Source organism: Scyliorhinus torazame, chromosome 5 (assembly GCF_047496885.1).
Source record: "Scyliorhinus torazame isolate Kashiwa2021f chromosome 5, sScyTor2.1, whole genome shotgun sequence".
NCBI classification, from domain to species: Eukaryota; Metazoa; Chordata; class Chondrichthyes; order Carcharhiniformes; family Scyliorhinidae; genus Scyliorhinus; species Scyliorhinus torazame.
Genome location: NC_092711.1, coordinates 86,481,496 through 86,501,975, shown reverse-complemented (window position 1 = coordinate 86,501,975; position 20,480 = coordinate 86,481,496). Strand labels below are relative to the sequence as shown.

Here is a 20,480-nt window from a genome sequence, read left to right as displayed (position 1 = left end):
ATGGGAAGAAGGAGTGGGCGGGACTTCCTCCCCTGTGACAGTCCCGGGGCAACCGGCGACCACCACCACCTTGAGAATGGAAGTCGGGTTTTTTGTTCCTGGCGTGGAGCGCTGGGACAGCCATCTTGGTTAGGGAAGAGGGAGTGGGCGGGGCTTCCTCCCCGATGACAGACCCCAGGGCAACCGCCTCCATCTTGGGAATGGAAGTCGAGTCTTTTGTTCTTGGAGCAGAGCGCTAAGGCGGCCATCTTAGTACGGGAAGAAGTTGTGGGCGGGTTTCCGCTCCGGTGACAACACCCGGGTCACCCGGCGGCCGCTGCCATTTTGTGGCGGCGATTCTCTATCCGGGTCTTTAGTGAAGGACAATGAGCTGGAGCTGAGGTTGGAAAGTGTTCAGAGGAAAGTCTGAAATCAGATTTACAGCCAGATATCTGTAAGACCCACAAAGTTCACATTCATTCTGTTTGGCAAATGAACCCACAATGCTGCAAACACTCAGTTCTGAAGAAGAATCAGATTGCATTGGAAATGTTAACTCTCTTTCTCTCTCTTCACAGAAGCTGCCAAACCTGCTGAGGATTTCCACAACTTTCTGTTTTCACTTCACATTTCCAGCTTCCGCAGAGTTTTACTCAAATTATTATGTTTTTGAAATTTTGTTACATAACCAGTTAAGAGTAAAGCAATTGTCACCATTTAAATGTCCAAATCAGTGATATTTATTTGTTTAACTGAGACTGGGCTGTTCAGGAGCAAAGTCAGAAATCACTTCACAGAAAATATAGTGAAATCTGCAATTCTGTTCAGATTCTGTCAATAGAAACTATAAAAACTGAGATTCATAGAAGTTTGTGAGATGAGAGTATTAATGGTTATAGAATTAAGGGAGATGGATGAATTTAACAGATCAGACATTTGCAAACTGAGCTTAATGTCTGAGGTTGAACTGATTCTGGTTTTGTTTTGAAGGTGGTGTCGGTTTCCTGTCCTGTCGATTATCTCCACACCCGCTGGTAATTTGCCGGAGGTGAGATCATAATTTTTATTTGTGTCATGAGTAGGCTTACTTTAACACTGCAGTGATTAACTATGATTAACACAAATTGATATCACTTGATTTTTATTCAGATTTTAATTTCTCACAACAAGGTTGGAATTAATGAACACCATAATAACAATAACAACCTTTATTGTCACAAGTAGGCTTATATTAACACTGCAATGAAGTTACTGTGAAAATCCCCTAGTTGCTACACTCCGGCGCCTGTTTGGTAAATTGGGGGAAAATTCAGAATGTCCAGTTCAACTTACAATTCACCTCACGTCTTTTGGGACTTGTGGGAGACCCACGCAGGCACGGGGAGAACGTGCAGACTCTGCACAGTGACCTAAGTGGGAATCGAACCCAGGTCCCTGGTGCTGTGAAGCAACAGTGCTAACAACTGTGTTACCGTGAAGGGGAAGAGGGTTGGTGCAGTGACACAGCCTTGTCTGATCCCAGTCTTCACTGAGATAGTGCCTGGGGTGTTTCCATTTATGAGAATCATGGCTTGTGTGTCATCATTGTGCAGGCGGAGGATAGAACATAGAAAAATACGGCACAGAACAGGCCCTTCGGCCCACGATGTTGTGCCGAACCTTTGTCCTAGATTAATCATAGATTATCATTGAATTTACAGTGCAGAAGGAGGCCATTCGGCCCATTGAGTCTGCATCGGCTCTTGGAAAGAGCACCCTACCCATAGTCAACACCTCCACCCAACACTAAGGGCAATTTATCATGGCCAATCCACCTAACCTGCACATCTTTGGACTGTGGGAGGAAACCGGAGCACCCGGAGGAAACCCACGCAGACATGGGGAGGATGTGCAGACTCCACACAGACAGTAACCCAAGCCGGAATCGAACCTGGGACCCTGGAGCTGTGAAGCAATTATGCTATCCACAATGCTACCGTGTTGCCCTTAAGAACAAATAAATCTACACTATATAATTTTACCGTAATCCATGTACCTATCCAATAGCTACTTGAAGGTCCCTAATGTTTCCGACTCGACTACTTCCACAGGCAGTGCATTCCATGCCCCCACTACTCTCTGGGTAAAGAACCTACCTCTGACATCCCCCCTATATCTTCCACCATTCACCTAAATTTATGTCCCCTTGTAATGGTTTTTTCCACCCGGGGAAAAAGTCTCTGACTGTACTCTATCTATTCCCCTGATCATCTTATAAACCTCTATCAAGTCGCCACTCATCCTTCTCCGTTCTAATGAGAAAAGGCCTAGCACCCTCAACCTTTCCTCGTAAGACCTACTCTCCATTCCAGGCAACATCCTGGTAAATCTCCTTTGCACCTTTTCCAAAGCTTCCACATCCTTCCTAAAATGAGGCGACCAGAACTGGATGGTGGCCAATTTCTGAGGACAGCCAAATTTGAAGAACATACTGAATAAAACATCACTTTGACGGTGTAAAGTGTGTTTGTGAGGTCAGAAAAGACCAAGAACTGCGATTGGTGCTGTTCCTTGTGTTTTCCTTGGGTTTGTCAAGTAGTGTAGATCATGTCTTAGGTTTTCTCCCTTCATGAGGCACCAAACTGTGACTCTGGAAGGAGCTCTTTGGCCACGAAGAGGAGATCATTGAGGAGGATCCTGGCAGTGATCTCTGTGGCAGACAGCAGGGAGTCGCCTGTGTAATTACCACAATCAGACTTGTCTCTCTTGAATATAGTCACAGTGTCTCTGAGATCCCTGGCATGCATTCATCTTCCCAGGTGAGGAATATGAGATTGTGTTGCTGTGCCAGGAGTGTAACCCCGCCATGCTTCAGAATTTCAGCAGCGATTCATTCTGCTCCAGAGGCCGTGTTGTTTTTCAGCTGTTGAATGGCTTTTTCACTCCGCTCCAGATCGGGGTACCACAGGGACTGAGCCGGAGAGGATACTGTGGAATGGATTTGAGGACGTTGAAGCCAAAGACAGAGTCTCGGTCGAGGGAATCTTCAGAATGTTCCCTCCAGTGAGCACTGACTGACTCTCTGTCCTTCATGAGTTCCCCTCCACACTTTGCTCTCAGTGGGATGGGCCATTGACTGCTTAGGTCATCAATTGTATTGGCAGCGCTGGTGAAACCATGCATGCCATTATTTTCCATGAGCTCTTGGCTATCCCTCATTCTTTCTACCCTCTAAAGGCTTCAGAAACTTGGAAAACCTAGAGCAGGCACCTCAAAAGCACTGGAGCAGTACTTCCAGCAGTGCCTTCACAAGATGCTCCAAATCCAGGGGCAAGGAGGGCGGTCCAACAGAGGAGAGGGATGAGAAAACTGGGAGTGGAGGAAAGAAAGTCGGGGGCAGAGGTGAGTGTAGTGGCCATCACTAAGGAGAAAGTGCTGGGGAAGCTGAAAGGTCTGAAGGTGGATAAAACACCCAGTCCGGGTGGACTACACCCCAGGGTTCCGAAGGACATAACTGCGGTGGTTGTGGGGCCATTGGTGGTGATCCTTCAGGGATCACTGGAGTCAAGGGACTCCCGGGGTACAGGGAAGTGATGAATGTCACACCCCAGTTTAAGAAAGGCAAGAGGTAGCAGATGAGACATTTTTGGCCGGTTAGTCTGACTTTGATTGTTGATAAGATTTAGAGTCCATTGTTGAGGATGATATTCCGGAGTTCTTGGAAGTGCATGGTAAAATAGGACGGAGTCAGCACGGCTTTATCAAGGGGAGGTCATGCCTGACAAATCTGTTAGAATTCTTTGAGGAGGTAAAAAGGAAGTTAGACAAAGGAGAGCCAGTAGATATGATCCATTTGGGTTTCCAGAAGGCCTTTGACAAGGTGCTGTACAACAGGCTGCAAAATAAAGATAAGAGCCCATGGTGTTAGGGGCAAGGTACTTGAATGGTTAAGAGAATTAGTTGACAGGCGGAGAGTGGGGATAAAGGGGTCTATTTCAGGATGGCAGCCTGGTGAATATTGGTGTTCCACAGGGGTCAGTGCTGGACCACAACTATTCAATACATTAACGATCTGGAAGAAGGTACAGAGGGCACTGTTGCTAAGCTTGCAGATGATAGAAAGATGTGTAGAGGAACAGGTAGTGTTGAGGAAGCGGAGAGGCTGTAGAAGGACTTGGACAGGTTAGGAGAGTGAGCAAAGAAGTGGCAGATGTAATAGAATATGGAAAGTGTGAGGTTATGCACTTTGGAAGGAAGAATCGAGGCAGACTATTTTCTAAATGGAGAACGGCTTGTTAGGTGAATTGGACATTCTGAATTCTCCCTCTGTGTACCCGAACAGGGGCCAGACTGTGGCAACGAGGAGATTTTCACAGTAACTTCATTGCAGTGTTAATGTAAGCCTACTTGTGACACTAATATAGATTATCATTATTATTATTAGCTGGAGTACTGTGTGCAGTTCTGGTCGCCACATTACAGGAAGGATGTGATTGCTGATCGAGGTGTACAAGATTATGAGGGCCATGGACAGGGTGGGTAGGCAGCAGCTGTTACCCTCAGTTGAAGGGTCAGTCACAAGGGGACACAAGTTCATGGTGAGGGGCAGGAGGTTTAGGGGGGGTTTGAGGAAAAACCTTTTCACCCAGAGGGTGGTGACAATCTGGAATGCACTGCCTGGGAGGGTGGTAGAGGCGGGTTGCCTCACATTCTTTAAAAAGTACCTGGACGAAGACTGGCACGTCATAACATTCAAGGCTATGGATCAACTGCTGGCAAATGGGGTTAGGTAGGTAGGTCAGGTGTTTTTCGTGTGTCAGTGTTGGATTGGATTTGGATTTTGTTTATTGTCACGTGTACCGAGGTACAGTGAAAAGTATTTTTCTGCGAGCAGCTCAACAGATCATTAAATACATGAAAAGAAAAGGAAATAAAAGAAAATACATAATAGGGCAACACAAGGTACACAATGTAACTACGTAAACACCGGCATCGGGTGAAGCATACAGGGGTGTAGTGTTAATCAGGTCAGTCCATAAGAGGGTCATTTAGGAGTCTGGTAACAGCGGGGAAGAAGCTGTTTTTGAGTCTGTTCATGCGTGTTCTCAGACTTTTGTATCTCCTGCCCGATGGAAGAAGTTGGAAGAGTGAGTAAGCCGGGTGGCAGGGGTCTTTGATTATGCTGCCCACTTTCCCCAGGCAGCGGGAGGTGTAGATGGGGTCAATGGATGGGAGGCAGGTTTGTGTGATGGGCTGGGCTGTGTTCACGACTCTCTGAAGTTTCTTACGGTCTTGGGCCGAAAAGTTGTCATACCAGGCTGTGATGATAGGATCTGTAAAAGTTGATATGAGTTAATGTGGACATGCCGAATTTCCTTAGTTTCCTGAGGAAATATAGGCGCTGTTGTGCTTTCTTGGTGGCAGCGTCGACGTGGGTGGACCAGGAAAGATTTCTGGAGACGTGTACCCCTAGGAATTTGAAACTGCTAACCATCTCCAACTCGGCCCCGTTGATGCTGACAGGGGTGTGTACAGTTCTTTGCTTCCTGAAGTCAATGACCTGCTCTTTAGTTTTGCTGGCATTGAGGGATAGATAGTTGTCGCTGCACCACTCCACTAGGTTCTCTATCTCCCTCTTGTAATCTGACTCATGCAGACTTGATGGGCGAAAGGCCTCTTCACTGTTGCTGTTGATACAATGTTAGGTGGCATTGTAGGCAGCTCAGACGATGGCATAAAATTGCAAGGAGATATTGACAGACCAGGTGAATGGGCAAGTTTGTGACAGATGGAATTCAATGTAATCAAGTGTGAGGTTATCCGTTTTGAACCCAAAAAAAATAGAACAGAGGACTTTCTAAATGGAAAGAGGTTAAGTACAGTGGATGGCGAAGGTGCACAGATCCTTAAAATGCCCCGAAGTGCAGAAATCTTCAAAAAGGAATGCTAGCATTTATATCCAGAGGATTGGACTATGAAGTCACAGAGGTTATGCTGCAGTTATACAAAACCCTGGTAAGACCCCACTTGGAGAACTGTGAGCCATTCTGGGCACCACACCTTCGGGAGGATATTGTGGCCTTGGAGGGAGTGCAATATACGTTTACTAAAACGATACGCCACGATACCTGGACTACGGGGGTTAGGTTACGGTGAGAGATTATTGATTGATTGGTTTTGTTTATTGTCACGTGTGCCGAGGTACAGTGAAAAGTATTGTTCTGCGGACAGTCCATAAAGATCGTTCCATACATGAAATAAACCCACATGACCTACATAAATGCACAGGCAAGGAGTGAGCATACAGAGTGCATTACTACTCAGTAGAGAAGATGTGTGAAGAGACCAGTTCAGTCCATAAGAGGATCATTCAGGAGTCTGGTAACAGCGGGGAAGAAACTGTTGTTGAACCTGTTAGTGCGTGTTCTCAGACTTTTCTCTGATGGGAGAAGTTGGAAGAGTGAGTAACCCGGATGGGAGGGCTCTTTGATTATGCTGCCCACTTTCCCAAGGCAGAGGGAGGTGTAGACGGAGTCAGTGGATGGGAGGCAGGTTTGTGTGATGGACTGGGCTGTGTTCACGATTCTCTGAAGTTTCTTACTATCTTGGACCAAGCAGTTGCCATACCAGGCTGTGATGCAGCCAGATGGGATGCTTTCTGTGGTGCATCTGTAAAAGTTGGTAAGAGTCAATGTGAACATGCTGAATTTCCTTAGTTTCCTGAGAAAGTATAGCCACTGTTGTGCTTTCTTGGTCGTAGAGTCGGCATGGGTGGTCCAGGACAGATTGTTGGTGATGTGCACACCTAGGAATTTGAAGCTGTCAACCATCTCCACCTCGACACAATTGATGCAGACAGAGATGTGTATGATACTTCGCTTCCTGAAGTCAATGACCAGCTCTTTAGTTTTGCTGACATTGAGGGAGAGATTGTTGTTGTTATGCCACTCCACTTGGTTCTCTGTGTCCTCCTGTCGATATTGAAGATGTCGAGGAATATGGGGGATAGTGTGGGAAAACGGTGCTGTGGTAGATCAGCCAATGATCCTATTGAATGGTTCAGGCTCGATGGGCCGAATGGCCGACTGCAGCTCATATTTGTTGTGATCTCCTGGACAGGAATCTGTGAGCTTGGGTCTGTCAATAAGCCTGAATCAGCACCTTCAGAGAATAGGGAGGGTGAATGTTAGATACAGCAGAGTGAGAATGGAGGGAGTGTGTGGGATGGAGATTTACAGCTTTCAGGGAATAAGAGAGAGGAAAAAATGTGACATAGAAATTAGAATTGTGTGTTCAGAATTTCTGTCCTGTACTGACAGTGATGAATTTTGTAAATTGTTTTTACAGGATATTAGACGAGGAGGAATTACAGACAGAAATCTCAAATGTTACGTCTCGATCTGACAGTCACTCGATTCCCTTTAACCTGAATATCACCGGCCTTTGAATCTAGAAGGAGAAACGTTTGCCCGAACTGCCAGCTAAAGATTTCAAACATCAGTGTGACTGGAAAAGCACCAAGATCCACACAACACACACCCGAGTGAGAGTGTTCCACTCAACTGACTGTGGAAAGAGCTTTAACCAGTTACACAGCCTGAATAAACATCACAACATTCACAGTGGGCAGAGACCATACCCTGTTCTGAACTGATTGTCCAACCTGGAGAGTCACAAGGAGACCCAAAACATGGAGAAACGGAGGAAATGTGGGGACTGTGGGAAGGGATTCAGAGCCCCATCTCAGCTGGAGATTCATCGATGCAGTCACACTGGGGAGAGGCCATTCACCTGCTCTCAATGTGGGAAAGGATTTACTCGAGTATCCAAACTACAGACACATCAGCGAGTTCACACTGGGGAGAGGCCATTCACCTGCTCTCAGTGTGGGAAAGGATTTTCTCAAGGATCCAACCTGCGGAGACACCAGCGAGTTCACACTGGGGAGAGGCCATTCACCTGCTCTGTGTGGGAAAGGATTTACTGAAGCATCTATACTACGGAAACACCAGCGAGTTCACACTGGGGAGACGTCGTTCATCTGCTCTCTTTGTGGGGAGAGATTCAGTCAGTTATCCCGCCTGCGGAAACATCAGCGAGTTCACACTGGGGAGAAGCCATTCACCTGCTCTCGGTGTGGGAAAGGATTTAGTCAAGTATTAAACCTGCGGAAACACCAGCGAGTTCACACTGGGGAGACGCCGTCCACCTCTCAGTGTGGGAAAGGATTTGCTCAAGGATCCAACCTGCGGAGACACCAGCGAGTTCACACTGGGGAGAGGCCATTCACCTGCTCTCAATGTGGGAAAGGATTTGCTAAAGGATCCCAGCTGCAGACACCAGCGAGTTCACACTGGGGAGAGGCCATTCACCTGCTCTCAATGTGGGAAAGGATTTGCTCAAGGATCCCAGCTGCAGACACACCAGCGAGTTCACACTGGGGAGAGGCCATTCACCTGCTCTCAGTGTGGGAAAGGATTTACTGAAGCATCTATACTACGGAAACACCAGCGAGTTCACACTGGGGAGACGTTGTTCATCTGCTCTCTTTGTGGGGAGAGATTCAGTCAGTTATCCCGCCTGCGGAAACATCAGCGAGTTCACACTGGGGAGAAGCCATTCACCTGCTCTCAGTGTGGGAAGGGATTCACTCAAGTAACCGGCCTGCGGAGACACCAGCGAGTTCACACTGGGGAGAGACCATTCATCTGCTCTCGGTGTGGGAAAGGATTTAGTCAAGTATCAAACCTGCGGAGACACCAGCGAGTTCGCACTGGGGAGACGCCGTCCACCTCTCGATGTGAGACGGGATTGCATGTTTCATCGCATCTGCTGTGACACCAACAATTTCACAATTGATGACAGGGGTTGGATTCTGTTGTTATTGTTTCTGCTCTGCATCCAGGACTGCATTTTGTTCATTCTGACAGGTGGTCAGTGGGGATGGTCGGAGGGTTTCTTTCTGCTGGACTGACCGGTCTCACCACTTTGCCTCCAGTGGGCTGATGCTCTTTGAGCCTTGTTACTGGCTGGCTTCACATTGCACAAGGATCACAGAGTGAAAGGGTGTTTGGAAGTTTGAAGATATTTAGTTCCTATTTCTGTTTGGAACCTCCCAAAGCATGCCATGGTGCCATGGAGATGGGTTACCTTTTTTTTTTGTTTAATTTACCTGGATCATGGTGCCAAGGACCCGGGTTCGATCCTGGCTCTGGGTCACTGCCTGTTGGAGTTTGTATATTCTCCCCATGTCTGAGTGGATCTCGCCCCCAAAATCCAGGGTAGATAAATTGGCCACGGTAAGTTGCCTCTCAATTGGAAAAAAAGAATTGGGTATTCTAAATTTAAAAAACAAAATATCTTGGTGTTACTCACTTATCTGGGTGTTACTTACACAAGAAAACTATCCGCGTTTGAGGGCAAGTTGTCTGAGGTGGACTGGGAAACTGGTGGGAGACAGGGAACAGCTAATATTTTAGGAATTATTACATATTTACCAGGGGGTCAGTTAGCTCAGTTGGCTGGACGGCTGGTTCGTGATGCAGAGCGAGGCTAACCGCACGGTTCGACTCCCACACCGGTTGAGGTTAGCCATGAAGGCCCGGCCTTATCAGCATTACCCCTCACCTGAGGTGTGGTGACCCTCAGATTAAATCACCACCAGTCAGCTCGCTCGCTCTCTCTCTCTCTCTTGCTTTCTCTCTCAAAGGGGAAAGCAGCCTGTAGTCCTCTGGGTATTTTGTGACTTTTATTTCACATTTATACAACAAATATAGGTTCTATTAAGGAACAAAATTCCAAAAGGAAAAGTGATACAACCGTGGCGAACAAGAAATGTTAAATATTCCATTAGATGGAATACAATGTGGAAAAGTGTGAGGTTATGCACTTTGGAAGGAGGAATGGAGGCATAGACTATTTTCTAAATGGGGAAATGCTTAGAAAATTAGAAGCACAAGGGGACTTGGGAGTCCTTATCCACCATTCTCTTAAGGTTAACGTGCAGGTTCAGTCGGCAGTCAGGAAGGCAAATGCAATGTTAGCATTCATGTCGAGAGGGCTAGAATACAACACCAGGGATGTCCTTCTGAGGCTGTTTATGGCTCTGGTCAGACCCCATTTGGAGTATTGTGAGCAGTTTTGGGCCCCGTATCTAAGGACTGCTGTCCTTGGAAAGGGTCCAGAGGCGGTTCACAAGAATAATCTCTGAAATTAAGCGCTTGTCGTATGAGGAACGGTTGAGGACTCTGTGTCTGTACTCGTTGGAGTTTAGAAGGATGAGAGGGGATCTTCTTGAAACTTATAGGATACTGCAAGGCCTGGATAGAGTGGATGTGTAGAGGATGTTTCCACTTGTAGGAAAAACTAGAAGCAGAGGACACAATCACAGACTAAAGGGACAATCCTTTAAAACAGAGGTGAGGAGGAATTTCCTGAACCAGAGGGTGGTGAATCTGTGAAACCCTTTGCTGCAGAAGGCTGTGGAGGCCAATTAACTGAGTTTTTAAGACCGAGATAGATAGGTTCTTGATTAATAAGGGGATCAGGGGTTATGGGAAAAAGGCAGGAGAATGGGGATGAGAAAAATATCAGCCATGATTGAATGGCGGAGCAGATTTGATGGGCCGAGTGGCCTAATTCTGCTCCTATGTCTTATGGGTACACCCCGGCGTCTGTTCGGGTGCACTGAGGGAGAATTCAGAATGTCCAATTCGCCTAACAGCATGTCTTTCAGGAAACCGGAGCACCCAGAGGAAACCCACGCAGACACGGGGAGAACATGCAGACTCCACACAGTGTCCCAAGCCGGGAATCGAACCCGGGACCCTGGCGCTGTGAATCAACAGTGCTAACCACTGTGCTACTTTAAATTTAAAGTGCCCAATTTTTTCCCAATTAATGGGCAATTCTGCGTGGCCAATCCACCTACCCTGCATATCTTTGGGTTGTGGAGGTGAGACCCATGCAGAGAATGTGCAAACTCCACATGGACAGTGACCCGAGACTGGGATCGAACCCAGGTCCTCGGCGACCTGAGGAAAAGTGCTAACCGCTGTGTCACCATGCCGCCCGTGAGGATTCTTTTGTAGCCAGTCCGGATGAAATGATCAGTCGAACACCTCGTTACTTTAACATATGTTTTATTTCTCGGCCGGGGCTAAGACCACTGTATCTCTTGAGAGTTACAATAGCAAGCCAAAGTCAATACATCTAACAGCAGTTCTTATACGTTTTTGGTTCATCTCTGAGGGCAGCTCCCTCGCATTCCATCTTGGTGAAGGCAGCCCCCCTTGCCTTTCATCTGTGCTTTTAGTTTAATTATAATTATCTTCCATTAGATTGTGTTTTGTACTTAACCCTGTTGGGTTCTTTTCTCTTTCTCATTTTGTTATTGATATTTTATGAAAACCTTTAATAAAAATTATTTTTTTAAAAATAAAATTATTATTATCTTCCAGCCTAGCGCAACCATTCTCAAGGCCGTTACTGCAATTTGTCTGGTACAAAAACAAGTGACCTCAGCCTGTCTTGGCATTCCTTCACACAAAGCTTTACCTAACATTTTGTTTTTCCCGTAAAGTTTGATTCTAGCGCCAGACTACGTCATTCTATAGCTTGAGCCTGCTTGAGCCATATTCTCATTCCCCCCCTTTTATCATTTCATGATAACTTCTAATCCATAGCCAATCGTCTCAGTCTCTCCCATTCTATCTGTACTTCTATCATTTTCTTACGTTCCTCTGCACTTTCTTTCACATCCATTAACTCTTCAAGGCGCACTTCATGTTGCTGCATTAACTGTTGAGAAATTACTGCTGCACTGACACTTTTACACAAGCATTTCATCAGGAAGCTAAGCATCATTATTACAAGTATTACAACTACCAGGATTATCAATCCATGCACTAGGTAAGACCCCCATGATCCGGCAAACAACCAATCTAACCACCCATCTCTTGATATTTCATGCAGTTTCTTAACCTCTGTGCGGATATGATCCACGAGATGGGTGATGTTCTCCGAACTATCGGGGATATAGGTGCAACATTCCGAACCGATCACGGCACAAGTCCCACCTTTGTTTGCAAGGAGGTAATCGAGGGCCATTCGGTTTTGTAGGGCTACGGTTCTTATTGCCACCATTTCATTATTTATCTCAGTCAATGCTTCAGTGGTGTCATTTGCTACCTCTTCCAGGATTTTTGCTATCTTCCTTATTTCCTTTATTGCAAGAGCTACCCCGACATGAGGAAGCAGGATCCCAAAGTATCATTGCGTTTTGGTTATTTCTCTCTTTTGTCGCTTCATCATTTGGTAATGGTCGCCTAAATTGGTGAGGTGGTGTATAAAGGGGACTACATACCCCAGATAACAGGATCCCGTCCAATTCTCTGGCAGCCAGGGATATGCCTTGTGGCCACAAATAAAATACGTCCCATTGTATGAAGTGAGTTTGTCCACATCAAATCCTTGGGCCATCAGGGAGTACTTGAAGGTACCTGTCCCATTTGCGTATGGGCGTCCAGTGTACACCCATAAAACTGAGGAGACGTATATACGGGATAGACCTCGGATATGTTGGCCACCACAAATCTGCTCGCATTGACTAGCACCTACAAATATCCCTTTAACCACATTCCTTACCAAACTTATTATTCCCAGTGGTCTTCCCATGTTGGTGGTATTAATGAGGGTAAGAAACGGAGGCTGGTGGGATTTGTTATAACTTGGTTGGTACCACATCTCAAAGGTGTTCATTGGATAGCCCTCCTCTTTCCAAGATCTTGGGGATATGGGGAGAAACGATAAACTAGAAGCTGCCCCGCCGTCTGGGTGTTTTACCATAGATGCAATTCTTATAGTCCTGGGGGATTGACGAGTACCATCCTGGTAAATATACCATTCTACAGTTTCTGACAGGTTAAGGGGAACAGGTCTGAGGGGGAACCCTCCCTTAGCATGGGTCGGGATATGTGTACATACCCAGCAACCAGAAACATTCATATCCTTTGCGTACACATATGACATATACAGATAAGTGTTTACCTGTAATTCCCTTTTTTCCCGCAGCCTTGCCCTCCCTTGGTCAACGCATCCCAAGGATACAGTCTTTTTTTTGTTTTTGTTTCTGCATCTATAGTCCCATTTACAGTTGACCTGATGACAGGGTAGGTTGCCCTTAGTCACTCCACTGATGAGTATGGTCCGATTGCATCGTTGTACGTAGGCTGAACATCCGTCCGCAGGGGTCGCATTCCAAGGTCCTTCTCCTGGGCCTTGACTGGTACACTGTGAGGTGTCTCCTCGACAGGTGATGAGTCCGCCTTCCCTTGGGGCCACAGGTTCTTCGCTTGGCCTCTCCTCCAGTTTCCAAAAGATACGATAATAAGGCTGTCCTTCATCCCGTGAATGATGCTGAAGTTATTACCTAGGGCTCGGAACAGAGGGTTATTCTCTATTGCATTTTCACAACCTTACAATGGTGGGTGTGGATCCAGGCATTTCTGCCTTTTACTTTTACAGCAGTGGGAGTAGTGAGTAGGACCTGGTGTGGTCCTTCCCATCGGGGTTCTAATCCTTTCCGAACCCAGTTCTGGATCATAACGTATTCGCCTGGGTTAATGGTGACAGTACTGGATAAGGGGGGTATCTCCCCATGGGCTGCTCGGACCCGCGAGTGGAGGCCTTTTAAAATTTTTGTTAGAGCTATAACGTAATTGGCCATTTCCGTGGTCATGTGGTGAAAGTTGACATCTTTTGGTTTGTCCTGATCCCATGGAGTGTGAAAAGGCCTTCTGTACAATATCTCGGCAGGGCTTAATCGGGTTTTTCCTGCGGGTGTAGCGTGAATTTGAAAAAGGGCAATGAGTAATAGTTTGAGCCAGGTAGCGCCTGTCTCAGCCTGTAATTTGGCTAGTTTGGTTTTCAATGTCTGGTTGGCGCGCTCCACCATTCCTGCTGCTTGTGGCCTATATGCACAGTGCAACTGTTGTTTTATGCCCAGCTGCGCACAGAATTCTTTGTTAATCTGTCCCACAAAATGAGGTCCATTATCAGAGCTTAATCGATATGGAATCCCAAATCTAGGAACAATTTCTCACATCAAAACTTTTACTACCGTGGAAGCTTTGTTATCTACAGTGGGGTAAGCTTCTATCCATTTGCTAAATACAGCAACAATAACTAATACATGTTTATAACATTGGCATCTTTCCAACTCAATGTAATCCATCTGGAGTGTCTCAAAGGGACCTTCCGGTACCCTTTCACAGGGTATTGCTTTACCAGGATTATACTGCTGACATACTAGGCAACGACTGCTAATGTTTTGTGCTATATCTTGCAGTCGTGGATGCCACCGTGTTTTAAGCAATACATCACCCGTAGCTCGCGCACCACAATGAGTTGCAAAGTGAACACACTCGGTAACCCAGGCTGCCAGTGCATCGGGCATACAAGTCTGCCCTGCCGGGGTGACCCACAATTTGTTTACAGAATCATAACAACATCCCAATTCTTCCCATAGTCTTTTTACACAGCCAGGAGCGTCCTCCTGTAATTAAATGACGTCAGTGATGGTCGGCATTGGCTTTTCAGAGGGAGACTGACTATCTAGGTTTTTAGTCTGGCTCATCATTTTGGGGACCACCATGTCTTTTAAGCGAGAAGCCTCTTTGGCCTGATGGTCCGCCTGCCTATTGCCCACATCCATTAAAGTTTTTCCATTTGTATGTGCTGCACATTTTATAACCGCAATCTGTTTTGGAAGCATTAGAGCTTGTAATAATTGTGTAATTAATTGTTTATGAGATATCTGAGTACGTGCTGACGTCAGAAATCCCCTGTTTTTCCATAATTGGCCAAAATCGTGTGTGACCCCAAAGGCATATCGGGAATCAGTGTATCTTTCCCTAATACACAAGCTCGAATAAGTGCAAAAAGTTCAGCCTGTTGGGTGGAAAAGGGAATTTCGAATGCTGCTGCTTCAAGCGTTTCTCCTTGTTGGTTAACAATTGCATACCCTGATAATCTATCCCTTTCACCATTGGATGAACTACCATTGGTGAATAGGTTCAGATCAGCATTTGGTATTGGAGAATCAGCTTGTTGCCGAATAAGATTCTGTATAAGTGCCTCTAGTGAATTCTACAGGGATAGTCAAGAACTGTCAACTTAAGAGAACTGTCATTATTCTGAATATTGCTTTATTAATTTTAAGAAACCAACATCTCTTGCTAGTAGTGCCTTCTTTAATAGAATCGACAAATTCATCTACAGAAAACCTATCTGTTTAATAAGTTATTGTGTTTGATATTTTAAAATAAATGTTTAGAATTAGCCTGGAAATTAAAACTTCAAACAACGGAAGCTGGTTTTACAAAAACCAAAACAACTCAGATTAAAAGGAACAGATCGTTCAAGGACACCTGATAACGGGAATTTGGCAGCAATCCAACTTTTACTCCCAGTCCATTTGAGCGACAAATATTTATTTTTTATTTATTGGAGTTTGGAGATGCGAATGGCATCATTCCAAGCTATACGCCTCTTTTTGTCTCTGCAAGAAAATTAACCCTTTTAACAAGCTTTTGTGTATAATCCAGAAGATGTCAAAGTGCAGAATGTTGTACTTTCATTCCCAATAACTCTAAAGAAGTTAAAGATTTGGCATTACATATCCAAAAAGAAATCAAAAACTTGATCCACCCCAACTTATCTTCCAACTGTACCCCAATTGATGAATTTGAGCTGAAATACTATGATTGAAATGTTACTGATCAATCAACTGTTTGACTGTTTTATATTGTATAATTTATTAATACTGAATCAGTAGTATCAAATGTGATTAATTTATTAATTATAATAATTATTTTGAAATGCCTGGTTGTTTTGCCCCACGGGTTTGCAGGGTCGTATGCTATATTGGGAACTTGCCGGACGGGAAACTGACACTGCGGCTGATAATCGTCTAGGTAATCAGGGAAATCCACCTCTAGTGCCCCCTCTTTTTCCAGGACTAACTCTTGATTCATCTGTGGGAATTGATTAGCATGGGTTTTAGAACGAGTGACTGTTACAGTCAGGGGGGAAAAAAACAAACAGGCAGACAGTGCAGGGATCCCTCGTGGCCGTTCCCCTTCAAAACAAGTATACCGTTTTGGATGCTGTTGGGGGGGATGACCTACCGGGGGAAGGCCCTAGCGGCCAGGTCTCTGGCACTGAGTCTGGCTCTGGGGCTCAGAAGGGAAGGGGGGAGAATAGAAAAGCAATAGTAGTAGGAGATTCAATGGTTAGGGGAATAGATAGGAGATTCTGTGGTCGCGAGCGAGACTCCCGGAAGGTATGTTGCCTCCCGGGTGCCAGGGCCAGGGATGTCTCGGATCGTGTGTTCAGGATCCTTAAGGGGGAGGGGGAGCAGCCAGAAGTCGTGGTGCACATTGGTACCAACGACATAGGTAGGAAAAGGGGTGTGGAGGTAATAAACAAGTTTAGGGAGTTAGGCTGGAAGTTGAAAGCCAGGACAGACAGAGTTGTCATCTCTGGTTTGTTGCCGATGCCACGTGATAGCGAAGCTAGGAATAGGGAGAGAGTGCAGTTGAACACGTGGCTGCAGGAATGGTGTAGGAGGGAGGGTTTCAGGTATTTGGATAATTGGAGCGCATTCTGGGGAAGGTGGGACCTGTATAAGCAGGACGGGTTGCATCTGAACCAGAGGGGCACCAATATCCTGGGAGGGAGGTTTTCTAGTACTCTTCGGGAGGGTTTAACCTAATTTGGCAGGGGAATGGGAACCGGATTTGTAGTCCAGCAACTAAGGTAGCCGATATTCAGGACGCCAAAGCGTGTAATGAGGCAGTGGGGAAGGGAACACTGACAAAGGAGAGTACTTGCAGGCACGGAGATGGGTTGAAGTGTGTATACTTCAACGCAAGAAGCATCAGGAATAAGGTGGGTGAACTTAAGGCATGGATCGGTACTTGGGACTACGATGTGGTGGCCATCACGGAAACTTGGATAGAAGAGGGGCAGAAATGGTTGTTGGAGGTCCCTGGTTATAGATGTTTCAATAAGATTAGGGAGGGTGGTAAAAGAGGTGGGGGGGGGGTGGCATTATTAATTAGAGATAGTATAACAGCTGCAGAAAGGCAGTTCGAGGAGTATCACCCTATTGAGGTAGTATGGGTTGAAGTCAGAAATAGGAAAGGAGCAGTCACCTTGTTAGGAGTTTTCTATAGGCCCCCCAATAGAAACAGATGTGGAGGAACAGATTGGGAAACCGATTTTGGAAAGGTGCAGAAGTCATAGGGTAGTAGTCATGGGCGACTTTAACTTCCCAAATATTGAGTGGAAACTCTTTAGATCAAATAGTTTGGATGGGGTGGTGTTTGTGCAGTGTGTCCAGGAAGCTTTTCTAACACAGTATGTAGATTGTCCGACCAGAGGAGGGGCAATATTGGATTTAGTACTGGTTAATGAACCAGGGCAAGTGATAGATTTGTTCGTGGGGGAGCATTTTGGAGATAGTGACCACAATTCTGTGACTTTCACTTTAGTAATGGAGAGGGATAGGTACGTGCAACAGGGCAAGGTTTACAATTGGGGGAAGGGTAAATACGATGTTGTCAGACAAGAATTGAAGTGCATAAGTTGGGGACATAGGCTGGCAGGGAAGGACACAAGTGAAATGTGGAACTTGTTCAAGGAACAGGTGCTACGTGTCCTTGATATGTATGTCCCTGTCAGGCAGGGAAGAGATGGTCGAGTGAGGGGACCATGGTTGACAAGAGTGGTTGAATGTCTTGTTAAGAGGAAAAAGGTGACTTATGTAAGGCTGAGGAAACAAGGTTCAGACAGGGCATTGGAGGGATACAAGATAGCCAGGAGGGAACTGAAGAAAGGGATTAGGAGAGCTAAGAGAGGGCACAAACAATCTTTGGCGGGTAGGATCAAGGAAAACCCCAAGGCCTTTTACACATATGTGAGAAATATGAGAATGACTAGAGCGAGGGTAGGTCCAATCAAGGACAGTAGCGGGAGATTGTGTATTGAGTCTGAAGAGATAGGAGAGGTCTTGAACGAGTACTTTTCTTCTGTATTTACAAATGAGAGGGGCGATATTGTTGGAGAGGACAGTGTGAAACAGATTGGTAAGCTCGAGGAAATACTTGTTAGGAAGGAAGATGTGTTGGGCATTTTGAAAAACTTGAGGATAGACAAGTCCCCCGGGCCTGACGGGATATATCCAAGGATTCTATGGGAAGCAATAGATGAAATTGCAGAGCCGTTGGCAATTATCTTTTCGTCCTCACTGTCAACAGGGGTGGTACCAGGAGATTGGAGTGGCGAATGTCGTGCCCCTGTTCAAAAAAGGAACTAGGGATAACCCTGGGAATTACAGGCCAGTTAGTCTTACTTCGGTGGTAGGCAAAGTAATGGAAAGGGTACTGAAGGATAGGATTTCTGAGCATCTGGAAAGACACTGCTTGATTAGGGATAGTCAGCACGGATTTGTGAGGGGTAGGTCTTGCCTTACAAGTCTTATTGAATTCTTTGAGGAGTTGACCAAGCATGTGGATGAAGGTAAAGCAGTGGATGTAGTGTACATGGATTTTAGTAAGGCATTTGATAAAGTTCCCCATGGTAGGCTTATGCAGAAAGTAAGGAGGCACGGGATAGTGGGAAATTTGGCCAGTTGGATAACGAACTGGCTAACCGATAGAAGTCAGAGAGTGGTGGTGGATGGCAAATATTCAGCCTGGATCCCAGTTACCAGTGGCGTACAGCAGGGATCAGTTCTGGGTCCTCTGCTGTTTGTGATTTTCATTAATGACTTGGATGAGGGAGTTGAAGGGTGGGTCAGTAAATTTGCAGACGATACGAAGATTGGTGGAGTTGTGGATAGTAAGGAGGGCTGTTGTCGGCTGCAAAGAGACATAGATAGGATGCAGAGCTGGGCTGAGAAGTGGCAGATGGAGTTTAACCCTGAAAAGTGTGAGGTTGTACATTTTGGAAGGACAAATATGAATGCGGAATACAGGGTTAACGGTAGAGTTCTTGGCAATGTGGAGGAGCAGAGAGATCTTGGGGTCTATGTTCATACATCTTTGAAAGTTGCCACTCAAGTGGATAGAGCTGTGAAGAAGGCCTATGGTGTGCTCGCGTTCATTAACAGAGGGACTGAATTTAAGAGCCGTGAGGTGATGATGCAGCTGTACAAAACTTTGGTAAGGCCACATTTGGAGTACTGTGTACAGTTCTGGTCGCCTCATTTTAGGAAGGATGTGGAAGCTCTGGAAAAGGTGCAAAGAAGGAGAGTAGGTCTTACGAGGAAAGGTTGAGGGTGCTAGGCCTTTTCTCATTAGAGCGGAGAAGGATGAGGGGCGACTTGATAGAGGTTTATAAGATGATCAGGGGAATAGATAGAGTACAGTCAGAGACTTTTTCCCCGGGTGGAACAAACCATTACAAGGGGACATAAATTTAAGGTGAAAGGTGGAAGATATCGGAGGGATATCAGAGGTAGGTTCTTTACCCAGAGAGTAGTGGGGGCGTGGAATGCACTGCCTGTGGAAGTAGTTGAGTCGGATACATTAGGGACCTTCAAGCAGCTACTGGATAGGTACATGGATTACGGTAAAATGATAGAGTGTAGATTTATTTGTTCTTAAGGGCAGCACGGTAGCATTGTGGATAGCACAATTGCTTCACAGCTCCATGGTCCCAGGTTCGATTCCGGCTTGGGTCATTGTCTGTGCGGAGTCTGCACGTCCTCCCCGTGTCTGCGTGGGTTTCCTCCGGGTGCTCCGGTTTCCTCCCACAGTCCAAAGATGTGCGGGTTAGGTGAATTGGCCAATGATAAATTGCCCTTAATGTCCAAATTGCCCTTGGTGTTGGGTGGAGGTGTTGAGTTTGGGTAGGGTGCTCTTTCCAAGAGCCAGTGCAGACTCAAAGGGCCGAATGGCCTCCTTCTGCAATGTAAATTCAATGATAATCTATGATTAATCTAGGACAAAGGTTCGGCACAACATCGTGGGCCGAAGGGCCTGTTCTGTGCTGTATTTTCTACGAGTGCGAGTCGCCGGACCTCCTTGCGACGGTGGAGGTGGTGATAGTGGCGGGGGAGCGGTGGATAAAGGGCTTGAATGTACACATCTTTAATGTAATTTCTAACATGGTCACACCAGAGGAATAAAGAGCTTTTTTTGTCTGAAACATCATTTGTTTTAGAACAGTTTAAACTACAATCAGAACCCTGGGAATGTAAGGTGGAGGCGGTCGTAGTGGCGGTGTAACGGTCGGTCACCCCCTATAGTGGCAATTTTCAGGGTCATCCTCATCGTCTCCCTCGGTCAAGGCAAGGCCGGCCATTTGACCGTACGGTCCTGATTTAGAAATGGGGGTTTTACAGACTTAGATCTTTTTCTATGGTGGGCATATTCCTTTTTCAACCCCCCCCCCCCCCCCCCCCCGCAGTCTTAATAATTCCCCCTTTTGTTAATTCAATACCCAATTTTAAAGCG

At 46.0% G+C, this 20,480-nt stretch overlaps 1 protein-coding gene across 3 annotated transcripts in view; it reads left to right on the top strand.

Annotated features, from left to right (window-relative positions):
* The first annotated feature begins 326 nt into the window (after positions 1–326).
* Positions 327–20,480, top strand: part of LOC140418772 (uncharacterized) — a 159,673-nt gene continuing 139,519 nt past the window's right edge. The window contains exons 1-3 of one of the 3 annotated variants that reach the window (XR_011945321.1): positions 327–433; positions 970–1,027; positions 7,306–11,400. The gene's annotated coding sequence lies outside the window, so the exon portion shown is untranslated. Of the gene's footprint in view, positions 434–557; positions 1,028–7,305; positions 11,401–20,480 lie in introns of those variants that run through there. The other 2 variants (XM_072502383.1, XM_072502385.1) reach the window with 2 other exon arrangements.